General features: G+C 42.3%; 1 protein-coding gene across 2 annotated transcripts in view; it reads right to left on the bottom strand.

Annotated features, from left to right (window-relative positions):
• dag1 (dystroglycan 1) overlaps positions 1-16,389 on the bottom strand; it is a 140,634-nt gene that overhangs the window by 22,472 nt on the left and 101,773 nt on the right. The window contains exon 1 of one of the 2 annotated variants that reach the window (NM_001016518.2): positions 14,535-14,659. The exons of the other annotated variant lie outside the window; for it this stretch is intronic. The gene's annotated coding sequence lies outside the window, so the exon portion shown is untranslated. Of the gene's footprint in view, positions 1-14,534; positions 14,660-16,389 lie in introns of those variants that run through there. 2 annotated transcript variants of the gene reach the window in all.

Genomic DNA, 16,389 nt, shown 5'->3' with positions numbered 1-16,389 from the left:
AGGTGTAATTTTTGAGTTAAACTCAGAAGCCTACCACTGGATATAACACCATACATCAAAATATACTTTAGAATATTCTAAAACTTTAAAAATTCATATACTTTGCTTAACCTTGTCTAGACTGGACTCATATTGCATTGCGCAATGTACGCTGAGTAAATCATAACAAGACAATCTTGTCTGGTATATAACCCTCTCACCCCGACCCAAGTTCTGCTGTACAAGCTCACAAGCAAAGTCCTTCAGTCGTTATTTGTTCCCAAGGATTAACTGCGCTCTCATTCTCTCATTTCTGTAAAAGTGTCGTCTATTGAGAAGTATGTCAGAGAACAATTTTAGTTCAGCTTAGAAAAGAACAGCAACACAAGCAGGTCCAAAACATCAGAGCCAGGATACTTTCCCCCGGTCTGCCTTTGCTTTGCTGGTCAGTCTAACAGTGTACATTCCTCGTGCAGCAGCTGAATATAGCTTTTACCAATATGACTCTTTCCCCCAAGTTTATATGCTTTACAATTCCAAGCACTTGTACCCTTCATGAGTAAAAGAGATTGCTGCAACATTCTAGCTTAAGGGAGTCGCTCTGAGAGCGTGAAACTCCAGTCAGACTTGCTGCAGTAGCATTTCTCTTAGCCTGACTACCATTGTTCTCAACTCTTTCCTAAATCATTTTTACTGGGTTACATTAAAGGACAAATAACACCAAAACATCAAAACATTTAAAAGATACAGTATAGTTGTCTAGCATTGGCTAAAATATGAATGCAGCCACAGTGTTTAAGATGACATTTTTACCCACAATGTAGTATTTCCCCCTACAATTCTAGTGTAATTGTTGGCGGTGAACAAATTGGCACTTGCTGCTTTTGCATGTTTCAAAGGCTTGGACACAATAGCACTGAAAATTGTTGGGAGTGTGGCATTTTGGAGTAAAAAAAGACGAGATTCTTTAGTGGTGTCTACTGTGCTTGTGGCCAATAGTGTAAGCATATCTATGGATATTGGTCAGCGTGGTGATCAGATGCGTCTGCAATGCACCAAGTCGGTCAAGTACATGAAGAACTGGCACATGAGGTAGTGAAGAGGAGCCACAGGTGCCTTTACAAAGAAAAATTAACAGGATCAAATGCCATTTGTGGCTATAAAATGAAAGATTTTCTCACAGAGAATAGGACATTTCTTGCAAAGAAAGAGTTTATTTGTAAGTATATCATAAGCATAATGTCATTTGGAGGAATTGCAGCTGGGAACTGCAATACAGTGCTTCAAATGATAGTCTCCATTAAGCACCATGAATATGACACATGGGTGAGGTTATCACAGGAAAACACTTCAGCCTGTAATAACCTCATGACTACTCCAATGGGTAAAAAAAAAAAAAAAATCACCAGAAATCACCATGTATGCCATTATTCTGAAACTGTACCTAACTTGCAAGAGGAGCAGAGATTTGTAGCATCCCACAGTGGTATTTGACTCAACAGTACAGTCACTGCGACTTTGACATTTCAATGCTTTATAATTAGGTATAGCCTAATCTTGTGACAAAGGTATTAATAGAATACAGAAGGGACGAGTGCCATAAAACATAGCAAGAGGCTGTAGATACAAGACTCATATGAATCCAGTTCCTCCACTAAACATCTGGGGTGGCAACTTCACTTCCAGCAACTTTTTGAAAATGTTTCCTTTAAATGTGTGTCAGTTTTATTGCTGTGCTTTAAAGGCAGCGGTTGTAAAACCACAGCGAGCCCACACCACGCAAGGCTACACCCTGACAGCTGTGTCAACGTTTGAAGTTTGAGCAATGAGAAGCTGGTGAGAAAGAAAGCGAAATGAGGATTTAGAGGTACTGCTCTACATACAATTACTGGAGAATTAATTTTGCAAAATACTAAAAAATGTCATGCGTAAGGAAACACAATACTGGCATATCAGCACAAGAACTTGCTTCTGCTGCAAGTACCCAGCACAGTGTTACTAAAATTGTAAAGTCAAGCATCGCCTTTGCTAACCTTTTATTGTCTTTATTTAGGGCCATAAATAATCTGTTAAAAGACCAGAAATCGTGATTTTTGTTGATACAACCAGCATACTGTCCTGAACCAATGAACTATCCTAAAAGGCCAGAACACTCAAGCTAATGTCTAGTTCTTCCGAATTGAAAAATTAATAAAAAAAGCCAACTGTCTTAAGCTGGCCATACACGTGGCGATCTCACGATGTTTCGTACGACCGTCGGTCGCACGAAACATCGTCAGATCCGCCACACACCATTCAGGGCTGAATCGGCAGGTAAGGAGGTAGAAACAATAGGATTTCTACCTCCTTCTGCCGATTCAGCTCTGAAGGGAGAATTTTGGTCAGGCGCCTTCTATGGCGCCCGATCAAAATTTTCTAACCTGGCCGATCGGCGAGTCGACCGATATCAGCAGCTTCCTGCGATATCGCTCGGCTCGCTGACATGCCATACACGCACCGATTATCGTACGAAACGAGGTTTCGTACGATAATATCGGTGCGTGTATGGCCACCTTTAGTATGCAACTTAAACCACTTCGTGCCATGATAACAAAGAAAACATCAACATATATGTATTTCTAAGCATTTTAAAAGGCCTATGCATCACTCTCTATATGTATTTAAATGTATTTCAACTGACAATCCTTATTGACAACAGATGAGGCCACTGGAGATTAAAAAGGCAAGAACCACCCTCCCAAAAATCAGTGTTTACTGTTGTTGACAGAGGATGCCTGTGTCATAGCAAGTTACTATTCTTTTAGTACTATTCATATATTTTGCATGAACAATATTCTACGGCAGCCTGCAACTAGTTTTAATTTCAAAGCTTGTTTTGTAGCCACCTAGTATAATATTTCACCTGCTAGTAACAATGTGTGGATTTAAATAGCAGACTGACAGAGGAAAAAGAGTGACACAAGCTCATGAATACTTAAGTGATCAGACTTTTTGTATGGTGCAACTTCTTCTCCCTGCCTCATTCATCTTAAAGAGCTAAACTCAGCACCTGCATAAGTGCTACCGAAAATCACTGGTGCAAATGCATTATGACAAACATAATGTGACCCAAATGGGTGAAACTACATTCAAACCCAAAATACTAAGGTTAGAGAGGGCTGACTCTCACTATGGCGGTGGTATTCATAGTAAAGAATGAACTTACCGCTCACAGTTGGCTTCTGATTAGGAGTATCAAAATATAAACACATAAGTCCAAAAACCCCTTTGAAGCCACAGCTGTTGTAGAATTATCTCCAAAAATCTCGGCACCAACAAACATTTGTGTCATATAAAATATCTGATACTCTTGGTAAGCTCAGCGGGACCCCAGAACTGCATGTTCAACACCATTGTGGGCACATTTTGTCTAGGTCTGGGTTTCCCCCATGCCTCAAAAAAGGATGTAGGAAGGGCACTTGGCTTGCAACCATAGGGGGTGTGTGTGAAGGGCTTAGATTGTAAACTCCACTGAAGCAGGATAACTGCATAAAAGAAAGCCTTGCTACAATCTAAGGACATCAACAGAAATTTACTATAGGGATGTCATATCTAAAAGGGAAAGTCAAGTCTGCAATATTAAACCGGCTCTACGATGACATAATGCTTAGTGATATTTAAATTCACTACAAAATATGTTGTGAATGGAGATTACTAAATCAAATAGATTCATTTACATATCAAGGAAGATTTTAGCCGCAGGCGAAGGCCGGGCTCATTACTGAATGTACATTACAAATCACAAGAGAAGTTTTGCACAGCTATTACTAAAACAAGCCTTGCTAATGCCCAATCACCCAACAGTTTGCCCTTCAGACAGGGAGACTAACAAAGAGGGGTATAAATACTTAATGCATTAAAACACAATAACATGCTTAGCTTGGAGAGGAAGACGGAAAGCCATAGAAAAACAACAAACAATACCGACTAAAGAACAAAGCATTGCATTAAGTCTGTTCTGCAGGTAACTAATACACAATGACTGCTTCCAGCACACAGGAGATATATGCTCTTCTTAACTCACTTTGTAGCTTACAGCCAGAGACTGGAGCATACAATTAGCCCATATTAGAGCTGTGGCCCAGCTATGGATACAAGGGCATGTGACATCAAGCATGTACATCTAGACAATCCAGCTAGAAGGGCTGCACTGATTGCACTGAATGTTAATCCAATCAGAGCAGTCCATCAACATGCATTTATTAAAACTGTTGCTGATTTTTAATTGATCAGATAGCCTTTGGCACAAAGGGCATTTTGATTACCTGGGTGCTGTCAGGAAAACCTACAAATATGAAAATGCCCTAACAGCAATCTTTTACATTCTCTTGAATGTGAAACACCCTGTTCTGTGGCTCACTGTAGTTTGTATTAAGAAAACATCAGTTGGCAACACTGCCTTTTGCCTTCCTAACCTTCATAAGTGGCCCTGCCTTAGGCTAAGGGCACACACATGACTTGAGATCCACTTTATTCTGCGTTTGGTACGCAGGCATTGAAAAAAGGATCCGCTCTACTTATCTCCTGCGTTGGGCTGTGAGCACAAACACAGAGTTGATTTTAGAGCAAAAAAATGCAAACTTTCACCAAAATCCATTCCATGTGTCTTCTATACAGCTGATACCCAGCCCTGTATGCCATTAGCTTTATGACACTACAGTGACATAATTGCTGCACATTTTACCTTTAAGAGAAACAACCATCAAGAATTCTGTTTGTGGGTAGAGGAGCATAGTGAACTGGATCCCATTTAACTGTTATTGTTTAGAAAATTGTAAACAGGGCCTAGAACTACTGTAAAGTGAGTCCTTTACACACATACAATATAAATGAGGATGCCTATAGCAAACAGGAGAGAATATTGAAAGGGACAACTTAAGACCACATTTTTCTACTATATTATAATATATTTATATAGCACCCATAGATTCTGCAGTGCTTTACATAGAATATACATCATTCATTAGTTGCTGCAACTCTAAGGAGCAGATTTATGATCGCTCAATCCTTTTATAAAGGAAATCCTGCTTGTGTTAAGGAACTTATGTGGGGTTTCATGGGAAAAAAACCTCAAAACGTTTTCTTATTCAAAAATGCCCGCTTGACATTGAAATCCAGCCTGATTTCCATAACTCATGTGGGGAATCCTATATCTACCCCTTAAGCTGGCCATACACGTGGCGATCTGACGATGTTTCGTACGACCATCGGTCGCACGAAACATCGTAAGATCCGCCACACACCATTCAGGGCTGAATCGGCAGGTAAGGAGGTAGAAACAATAGGATTTCTACCTCCTTCTGCCGATTCAGATCTGAAGGGAGAATTTTGGTCAGGCGCCTTCTATGGCGCCCGATCAAAATTTTCCAACTGGTCCGATCGGCGAGTCGTCCGATATCAGCAGGTTTCTGCGATATCGGTCGACTCGCCGACATACCATACACGCACCGATTATCGTACGAAACGAGGTTTCGTACGATAATATCGGTGTGTGTATGGCCACCTTAACCCTTTAAGTGCCAAGGGACGTAGATTCTACGTCCCAGGTACCAAGGGACCAAAGTGCCATGGGACGTAGAATCTACGTCCAATGGCACTGTCGGGTTTACAAGCGCTGCGCTCGCTTTTAAAGCAGCGCAGCGCTTGTAAACCCCTCAGATCCCCCTAGGCAACGAGCAATGAAGACATACTTACCGATCCGGGTCCCCCAGCCGCACCGATCGCGTCGCCAGCCAATGACAGCAGTGGACACGCGTTGATGACGTGTCCACTGCTGTCCCTTTAAATAGCGCCGCCTATTGTCGGCTCCCTCACTCCTGCTGCGCACTTGGGACAAGATGGAGCTCCCCTGCTGCCTTCCTGCTGGATTGATCGCCCCTGATCGCCCCTGATCGTCTGCCTGCCTTGGGTAAGCTGAACTACAACTCTCTACCACTGTTTATTTTGCTTATTTCTATCTCAACTGTCTAAAAAAATTTTTTTTTTTTTTTTTTGCATTTTTTCTTCTATCTTTGTCATTATTACACTTTTGTACACATACACACTTATTTACAACTTTCCCAAGCACACACAGACACTTACACACACACTTACACTTACACTTTTTTTTTTTTTTTTCTTTCTTTCTTTTCTTTTCTTTCTGTCTTTGCTTTCTTTGGCAGTCTTTTTTTTTACTAAAACTTTATTTCTGATCTTGCTCTATAATTATCTGATTTATTTGGTTGCATTTTAGTGTTTTTTTGGCATTTTCATAATTGATTTCTGTTTTTGAATTATTCTATTGCACTGTAACTTTTTTATTGCTATTTGGTGCTGAATTTGCAGTGACGTTGGTGGATCCAGGGCTCTGACCACCGATTTCATTGCAATTATTGTTCTTCTGTTGGTTTAGGTGGTTTTATTGGATTTTACGGTGTTTTATCTTTGCATTGTTCTTTATTGTGTGTTTAGTGCCCCCAAAAAGGTTGCTTTTGCAGTGACATTGGTGGATCCAGGGCTCTTACCGATTTCATTGCAACTATTGTTCTTTGATTGCTTTTAGTGGTTTTATTCCATTTGATTTCAGTTGTTCTAGAAAGGTCCAGAGGTGCTAAGATTGTTCTGGTAGTTTCTATTGCCAAGGGTTAGGCTGATGCCACACGAGGCGTAGGGCTGATTTTTTCAGCAAGTGGAAAAACGCTTGCCGAAAATTCAGCCCTACGCCTGCTACTTGTTCCTGCACCCGAATGAATGGGATACGCTCGGGTGCAGGCACGTGTAGCCGATATACGCATGAAAACGCGAGACTTTGCATTCTCACGCGTTTTCATGCGTATATCGGCTACATGTGCCTGCACCCGAGCGTATCCCATTCATTCGGGTGCAGGCAAAAAAAAAGGGGTGCATAGAGTGCAGCCCCAATATTATGCATTTTCAGGTTTGGCGGCCATGTACTTATGTGCAACCAGACATAGGTATCGTTTTATTCAGGGGAACTTGCAGATTGATGGTTAGTAAGTTTTTGGTAGTTGCCATGGAGATTTTGGGGAGAAATCTAGGTTTTTTTATCTGGTTTTTCCTTGATTTCTGACCAAAGCGCTGACTTCTGCAAGGGACTGCGGCCACAATTTTCCATGTAGAAAGAGAAGAGTGGCGTCTCTGAATAGCTGAAGGTGTGCACTTTTCGTAAATATATAGATTGTGGGGGTTATCTCACAGGTAGGGGGGGTTAACACTGAAAAACTGCAGGTAGTGCACATAGAGCGCAGCCCCCAAAATTTCAACTGAAATTGCCCTTATGCATTGCCCCTGTTTGGGGGCATTTGGTGGCCACGTCTTTATGTGCACCCATACATATGGGGTATCGTTTTATTCAGGGGAACTTGCAAATTGAGGTTTAGTAAGTTTTTGGTAGTTGCCATGGAGATTTTGGGGAGAAATCTAGGTTTTTTATCTGGTTTTTCCTTGATTTCTGACCAAAATCTAGGTTTGTATCTGGTTTTTCCTTGATTTCTGACCAAAGCGCTGACTTCTGCAAGGGACTACGGCCACAATTTTCCATGTAGAAAGAGAAGAGTGGCGTCTCTGAATAGCTGAAGGTGTGCACTTTTCGTAAATATATAGATTGTGGGGGTTATCTCACAGGTAGGGGGGGTTAACACTGAAAAACTGCAGGTAGTGCACATAGAGCGCAGCCCCCAAAATTTCAACTGAAATTGCCCTTATGCATTGCCCCTGTTTGGGGGCATTTGGTGGCCACGTCTTTATGTGCACCCATACATATGGGGTATCGTTTTATTCAGGGGAACTTGCAGATTGATGGTTAGTAAGTTTTTGGTAGTTGCCATGGAGATTTTGGGGAGAAATCTAGGTTTGTATCTGGTTTTTCCTTGATTTCTGACCAAAGCGCTGACTTCTGCAAGGGACTGCGGCCACAATTTTCCATGTAGAAAGAGAAGAGTGGCCACGTCTTTATGTGCACCCATACATATGGGGTATCGTTTTATTCAGGGGAACTTGCAAATTGAGGTTTAGTAAGTTTTTGGTAGTTGCCATGGAGATTTTGGGGAGAAATCTAGGTTTTTATCTGGTTTTTCCTTGATTTCTGACCAAAATCTAGGGTTGTATCTGGTTTTTCCTTGATTTCTGACCAAAGCGCTGACTTCTGCAAGGGACTGCGGCCACAATTTTCCATGTAGAAAGAGAAGAGTGGCGTCTCTGAATAGCTGAAGGTGTGCACTTTTCGTAAATATATAGATTGTGGGGGTTATCTCACAGGTAGGGGGGGTTAACACTGAAAAACTGCAGGTAGTGCACATAGAGCGCAGCCCCCAAAATTTCAACTGAAATTGCCCTTATGCATTGCCCCTGTTTGGGGGCATTTGGTGGCCACGTCTTTATGTGCACCCATACATATGGGGTATCGTTTTATTCAGGGGAACTTGCAGATTGATGGTTAGTAAGTTTTTGGTAGTTGCCATGGAGATTTTGGGGAGAAATCTAGGTTTGTATCTGGTTTTTCCTTGATTTCTGACCAAAGCGCTAACTTCTGCAAGGGACTGCGGCCACAATTTTCCATGTAGAAAGAGGAGAGTGGCGTCTCTGAATAGCTGAAGGTGTGCACTTTTCAGAAATATATAGTTTGCGGGGGTTATTTCACAGGTATGGGGGTGTTTAGACTAAATAACTGCAGATAGAGCACAGCCCCCCCTTATGCATTGCCCCTGTTTGGGGGCATTTGGTGGCCACGTCTTTATGTGCACCCATACATATGGGGTATCGTTTTATTCAGGGGAACTTGCAAATTGAGGTTTAGTAAGTTTTTGGTAGTTGCCATGGAGATTTTGGGGAGAAATCTAGGTTTTTATCTGGTTTTTCCTTGATTTCTGACCAAAATCTAGGGTTGTATCTGGTTTTTCCTTGATTTCTGACCAAAGCGCTGACTTCTGCAAGGGACTGCGGCCACAATTTTCCATGTAGAAAGAGAAGAGTGGTGTCTCTGAATAGCTGAAGGTGTGCACTTTTCGTAAATATATAGATTGTGGGGGTATCTCACAGGTAGGGGGGGTTATCACTGAAAAACTGCAGGTAGTGCACATAGAGCGCAGCCCCCAAAATTTCAACTGAAATTCCCCTTATGCATTGCCCCTGTTTTGGGGCATTTGGTGGCCACGTCTTTATGTGCACCCATACATATGAGGTATCGTTTTATTCAGGGGAACTTGCAGATTGATGGTTAGTAAGTTTTTGGTAGTTGCCATGGAGATTTTGGGGAGAAATCTAGGTTTGTATCTAGTTTTTCCTTGATTTCTGACCAAAGCGCTAACTTCTGCAAGGGACTGCGGCCACAATTTTCCATGTAGAAAGAGAAGAGTGGTGTCTCTGAATAGCTGAAGGTGTGCACTTTTCGTAAATATATAGATTGTGGGGGTTATCTCACAGGTAGGGGGGGTTAACACTGAAAAACTGCAGGTAGTGCACATAGAGCGCAGCCCCCAAAATTTCAACTGAAATTGCTTTTATGCATTGCCCCTGTTTTGGGGCATTTGGTGGCCACGTCTTTATGTGCACCCATACATATGGGGTATCGTTTTATTCAGGGGAACTTGCAAATTGAGGTTTAGTAAGTTTTTGGTAGTTGCCATGGAGATTTTGGGGAGAAATCTAGGTTTTTTATCTGGTTTTTCCTTGATTTCTGACCAAAGCGCTGACTTCTGCAAGGGACTGCGGCCACAATTTTCCATGTAGAAAGAGAAGAGTGGTGTCTCTGAATAGCTGAAGGTGTGCACTTTTCAGAAATATATAGTTTGTGGGGGTTATTTCACAGGTAGGGGGGGTTAACACTGAAAAACTGCAGGTAGTGCACATAGAGCGCAGCCCCCAAAATTTCAACTGAAATTGCCCTTATGCATTGCCCCTGTTTGGGGGCATTTGGTGGCCACGTCTTTATGTGCACCCATACATATGGGGTATCGTTTTATTCAGGGGAACTTGCAGATTGATGGTTAGTAAGTTTTTGGTAGTTGCCATGGAGATTTTGGGGAGAAATCTAGGTTTGTATCTGGTTTTTCCTTGATTTCTGACCAAAGCGCTAACTTCTGCAAGGGACTGCGGCCACAATTTTCCATGTAGAAAGAGGAGAGTGGCGTCTCTGAATAGCTGAAGGTGTGCACTTTTCAGAAATATATAGTTTGTGGGGGTTATTTCACAGGTAGGGGGGTTAACACTGAAAAACTGCAGGAAGTGCACATAGAGCGCAGCCCCCACATTTTTAGCTGTAATTGCCCTTGTGCATTGCCCCTGCTTTGGAGTGTTTGGTGCCCATGTCTTTATGTGCACCCATACATATGGGGCATCATTTTATTCAGGAGAAGTTTGTCTTTCAAATATGCCTTTGCTAGAAAATTTTTATGAGATTTTTTTTTGTCAAATCCACATTTGATCATGCGTCCAAGTTTACGTTTTAGAAAAAAAAAAAAAATGTCATAAAAAGTTCCAAATTTCACAATGCACTGACAAAAGGTATTTGGCTTTTGAGTGAAAACTACATTGCACCTAGAAACCTGAAGGTCTGTAGTTTCTAAAGATACCAAACATGAGGGGATATTTTAGATTTACATATAAGTTATGCTGCATTAACTGTTACAAGCGCTTTTCTGCTTTGTTCTGGTGTGATATTGTACTAAGTATTGCCTTAGTTTGGGGGTTACTTCTGGACAGGAACTGTGGGGTACCACCACATATTTGGTATCGTTGGAATTGGGAGTATCAGGGCTTTTACAAACAATAAAAAAAAGTGAGTAAAATTAACTTTTCTATGGAAAAAAACCTCAAAATATACAGAAATTTTTCATAATTTTATTTTTTTTTTACATATTTCACCCAAAATACACATCATATCTCCAGAAAAGTTATAAAATTTGGTATGTATGTCGAAGCCCAATTAGTGACGAAAAAAACGATATATAATTTCCCTAGTTTCGTGGAGGTTTTCCTACCAAAAAACATTGTTAAAGTGAATGAGTACAAAATGCTTAAAAAACGTCTGGCACTGGGGGGAACCGAAATGACGAATTCGGCTGGCACTTAAAGGGTTAAGTGCTAACTCACCAACCTGTGCAATCAGCAATGTTATTCTCATACATTACAAAAAAGTGGTTGTGAGTAGTGTCATCTACAGTGTGATTTCCATACTTTACAATAAAGTGAATGCGAGTACTGTCATGTAATCTGAGGAAGGGAGATTGCATGACAGTACAACCCCCCCCCCCCAAAAAAATGTTGTGCATGCACATACTGTTTGCACAGGGGGTGCCAAAATGTTGTGCCAGTAAAACAGATCGCTAAGTTTGTTTCTCCAGGCTGGTGCCACACCGCACCGCTTTTTTATTTAATACGCAGTAGAGTATACCTGTTGAGATTTACTCTATTACGCATGCGCAGAACGCAAACCAATAAGCAACTAACGTAAACGGATGCCAGCATGACCCTCAGACAGTTTGTTCCACATGCAGACCCTCTTAACAGGAGCACCAGTCTGGTAGTAATCTATTTCAGGGAGGTGTTCCTAACATTTTGGCACCCCCCCACAGTGAAATAGACTTTACATGTCCTTTAATGGAAGGAATATAATTCTCCATTGAAATGTTGGGCCGCTTGCCCCTATTCCATTGCATGTTGACTTTTTCACAGAGGATCAGGCTGTTACAGTATTCTACAACAATGGCAGCAGAGTTACAACTTGGTGAGTTCAGATTTGTTTTGGGAATAGTGTCTGGCCACCAAACAAGCAGATCTTTCCCTAAAATACTAACCACTAGGATAAATCTATCTGGACCAGGACCAGGACCGCATCAACGAGCCAACATAGTCCTCGATCCAACGGGAAAACCCAGTCTACATGATAAACATTTACCCAATATTCGGGCAGATATCGGTCAGGTAGGCCCCAGACATGGGCAGATAAGCAGCCGAATTGGTCTGAAGTGGCCAAATTGGTAGCTTAAATCTGCCCCTGTATGGCCACTTTAGGGTGAAGACACACTAAGCTACTTAGTAGCAGCTACTTTTCCAAGGCTACTAAACCCCAGAAAATACCCTGCCGTAGACAATACTGAGAATTACCTCTGCTAAAACACACGTACAGACAATTATAAGAAATGATTAGCATTGTCTATTTTAGCAGCCACAAGTAGCTGCTACTAGTAGCTCCGTGTGTCTTCACCTTTACTCTCATACTTTACAATGACGTGGGGGAAAGTAGTGCCAACCAGCGCCACCAAAAGTGTTATTCTCATACTTTACAGTGAAGTGGGCGCGACTGGCGCTACACCTCCCTGTTGGCTTGCCATCACCAATTTGTTATAAACTCTAAATGGATCCGGCAGACACTATGTGATTACAGAAGGTTGGAAGAAAATACAGTACTAAGCCTTTCTAAAATGAATTATCTGTAGAACAGGAAATGTATTATGAAAGTATCGCACTTGTGTACTGTCTGGAGACTAATCGTCGCAATCCTGTTTGTTACCTGCCCAAAATAAACTACAAGTTAACCACATTACATGCAGCAGGCAGCAAGGGATTAGCAGTGCAACACAATACACTTTAGATAATAAAAGACACCCATGAATGACAAAAGACACTATTATAACAATAGTTCGACACACTGAAGGGTACATAGGGAAGGTTACGTTTGAGGAAGTATATTTTTCTGCCAGCCCCATTTTACTCACTGGTTAGTGTGCACGTTCAATCATTACCATGGGAGTTAACTCATTAACTTTTTATTCCACCTTAGCAAAAACTATTCATGTCTCCATAAGTCAGCGAATGTGCTTGGGCAATCATTATGTTTGCCCGTTGCCTTTACTCCTAAAATCTCAGCTTACAATTAGGCATGAAGTTATTTCCTTTGTTACAAGAAAGGGTTAGTGAGCACACTACAGGTCAATGTATTGCTGCTGCCCCCCCAACAGCAAAATGGTGATTAATCAGGTTGAAGCTGAATAAATGAGCCACTTAACGTACTCTTGAATTGCCATTTGTAATTTCAGCCTCAGATATGATTTTCCATATCGCCAGCATTGGGGGCCACAGCTACAGGATGATGGTTGGGTGCTGTCTGGTATATGCATCCTATTCTCACACTGCCCAAGGCCTAAACCTGTTCAATCCTAGGGTTTATTGTGTTCTAAATGTTATTTAGCATTTAAATGAATGATATGAATCAATAAACACAAAGCCTGAAATGGATACTAAAGGCAAACTGACGAGTCACAAAGAGCTTCTTCATTAGCTACACTTCCCAAACACTGCCATTCTCCCCACCCAATACAAGGAGAGAGACCCAGTCCAGTGGTGGGCACCCCTCCATACTGAGTTTGGAAGTATCATGGCTGACATTACCCCTGAAATACCCTGGTTCACCCTCCATGTAAGAGCCAGGAGATTTCCAACAAGTCTTAATTCAGTCAGGGCCACAATCCTCCTTTGCCACGGGATTAACCAACACAAAGCTGCACAGCAGCTCTAAACCTCAGTGAAAAGAGTGAAAGGCACTGCGCCGGCTTCTGAGCATAGGAATGTCCAGCCGCGTCCCGCCAGCTGCTCTATTACTACAACTCCCAGCAGCATCGGTTAACTAAGGGATATTGGAAGTTGTGGTTCAATGACAGCCGAAAGGATGCAGGTTGGACATTTCTAAATTAGGTGAATTATTGAACTCAAGCATACATCGATGCAAACAACACACACACAGACATCTTTCCGTGCATTAATACATAGAAGCATTTACATATACATTTGCCTTTGTCTGTGTGGGTATGTGACATGTTTTGTCTTTCTATATACCAAGCAAATGAATATTAAAAAAAACAACCTCTACTATATAATATGTTATAGCCTAAATATATAAACTAAAATACATCAGATAGAGGCCATTTCTCCGCCTATCCATGTCCCTGCCGTCCTCTCTGGCACACCAAACAGTACATGGGCACACACATACACACTGGATTATGTCTGTAGCAATATCAGCAACATATTCAAATATCTGTGTATTCTCTGTGTTAGCTTTGTGGGCTCACATACAGGTGTGTATCATATATATATATGTGTGTGTGTGTGTGTGTGTACAGACTGATACATGTATATACATTTGTATACACACAGAGGAAATGAGATCACACTGTATTTATTGGCACTGGTCTATATGATTGTGTATGTGTGTATATATATATCTATGACTGTATATAGGTGCACACAAACACACACACAAATTCTAACTATAGACAGCAGCCCTGAGATATTAATAGAAGCACATACATACATGACTGCCCTGCAGCTGTTCCCCAGGCTGTCCTTTCAGTACAACACGGTTGTCCAACCTGCGACCCTTCAGGTACTGATGAACTAGAACTCCCAACACACGGGAGATGCTGGGAGATGTAGTCCACGGACACCTGACGGGCCGCAGGTTGAATCCCTCTACATAACAGAGACGGTCTCGGCCAATGGCTAAGAAAGCTTGGACTTACTGCCGTGTGTTTCTGTGTCCTATCTTGTGGCCAGGTATTTCCCTTTATTTGCGGCAGGCAACATACGAAGAAAAAGAGGCATATAACTCCCGGTCTTTTCCTGCCGCTCCCGAGAGGCCGCTCAGCCCGGAGCTGCTAGTAACTCCGGCTCCTGTCACAGGCCGCCGCTCACTCCCGTCACTCCCCCCCTCCTCTGTGTCCGCTGGCCCAGTCCTCCCCTCTCTGCTTGGTTCGCTCCGCCCCGTACACATACAGCCGCGCCCCCATTCCTGCGCCTTCCAATCGACAGCATTCCGAGACTCCTCCAATCACGGCAAAGGGGAGAGGCTAAATCAGCTTTGTGATCTCTGCGTGTTATTACACTCCTGGTTACCAGAGAAGGTGCTTCGACCTTAGGTTTCAGTGGCTGCTGGAGTAGTGGCTATATGGGAATGAGGGCCACATGGGAGTGAGGGCCACATGGGAGTGAGGGCCACATGAGGAAAATCCAGTTCATTGTATGAATGTACCAGCCAAACGGGCACCGAGACTATAGTTTACGCGTTGCTCGAGTGTTTGGCAGACAGGCTTTCTAAAAAATAAATGTACTAGTAGCTATCATTTATAGGCATTTCCCTGAGTTGGCTTTCAGCAGTTAATGATCAGCAGGGGGCGCTGTTCAGAAACTTACCTGAGGTGGCAGCTCCCCTGAAGTTACTAGGGGCTCCCCCCCCCTCACCACTGAAACTATAGTTACTACCTCAGGAAGTTTACCCACTTTTTATTTATTTCTATGGGGTATTTAAAAGCGTATTTAATGTTGGAGGAAAGAGTACCATTTAAGAAATATGCTTCTAAAAATCCCATGGGTATGAAAGGAAAGTGGATTAGTGCTTCTGTGGTGGGCTTAGGGCTTCCACCTGTCTGGTTTTTTAAACGAGAAGGAAAGGCTAAGTCACTTGGGGTTGCCAAAATGTTAGACACCCCCAAGTGACTTTAATCATTTACCTTTTGCCCCGGGCTGGTGCCCCTGTTAGGAGAAAACCGCACCAGCCCGGGGTACCTGCAGCGAGCGATTCCTTCCGTATGTCTTCTACTGGCAAAATCCCTGGGCCGGCGCATGTGCATTAGAGTGAAAAGTTCGGCTTTTCATTCTACTGCACAAGAACGAGGAAGAGGAAGCGCTCGCAGCTACCCCGGGCTGGTGCAGTTTTCTCTTAACGGGCACCAGCGCGGGGTACAAGGTTAAGTCACTTGGGGGTGCCTAACATTTTGGCACCCCCAAGTGACTTAGCCTTTCCTTCTTTAAGGGGCTGTCGTGTCAAAACCTTCTGCCTGGTTTTCAACATTCTGAAAACGGCAGAAATCAAAATGCCTCTGATGGACACAATAACCCTGCCCCTGACGTCATTGCGCGGGCAGAAACATCATCACGTGATGGCGTTGCATCAAATGCCTATTTGAGTTTATAACCCGGTGGAGGTGCAAACCCTAAGTTTACAAGAGAAAAATTTACCCACATTTTATTTATTCCTATGGGATTTTTAAAGTATATTTATTAATGGGTGAAAGAGTGCACCATATTAGAAATACACTTAAAAAAATCCCATAGGAATCAATAGAAAGTGGGTGAGTTTTGCTGTGGTGAGTGCTAATTTCACAATATAATAAATCTACCCCTAACTCACAGAGGCTCAGCAACATTACATATTACATTAGTGGATCATTAATATATGCAAAATGTTCAAACCTGTCACCCTTGATTTCCCTCAAAGACAGGGATTCCCAGACTTTGGGGTGGACCATTTTGTTTAAATATAAAAGGTATGTGCCAGTATTACTAGACTAGAGTATTAAGGACTGTGCCATTCATAGC

This window comes from Xenopus tropicalis, chromosome 4 (genome assembly GCF_000004195.4).
Source record: "Xenopus tropicalis strain Nigerian chromosome 4, UCB_Xtro_10.0, whole genome shotgun sequence".
In the NCBI taxonomy this organism is placed as follows: Eukaryota; Metazoa; Chordata; class Amphibia; order Anura; family Pipidae; genus Xenopus; species Xenopus tropicalis.
Note: the sequence above shows the minus strand (reverse complement) of the source record. Positions and strands in the feature narration are given on the sequence as shown.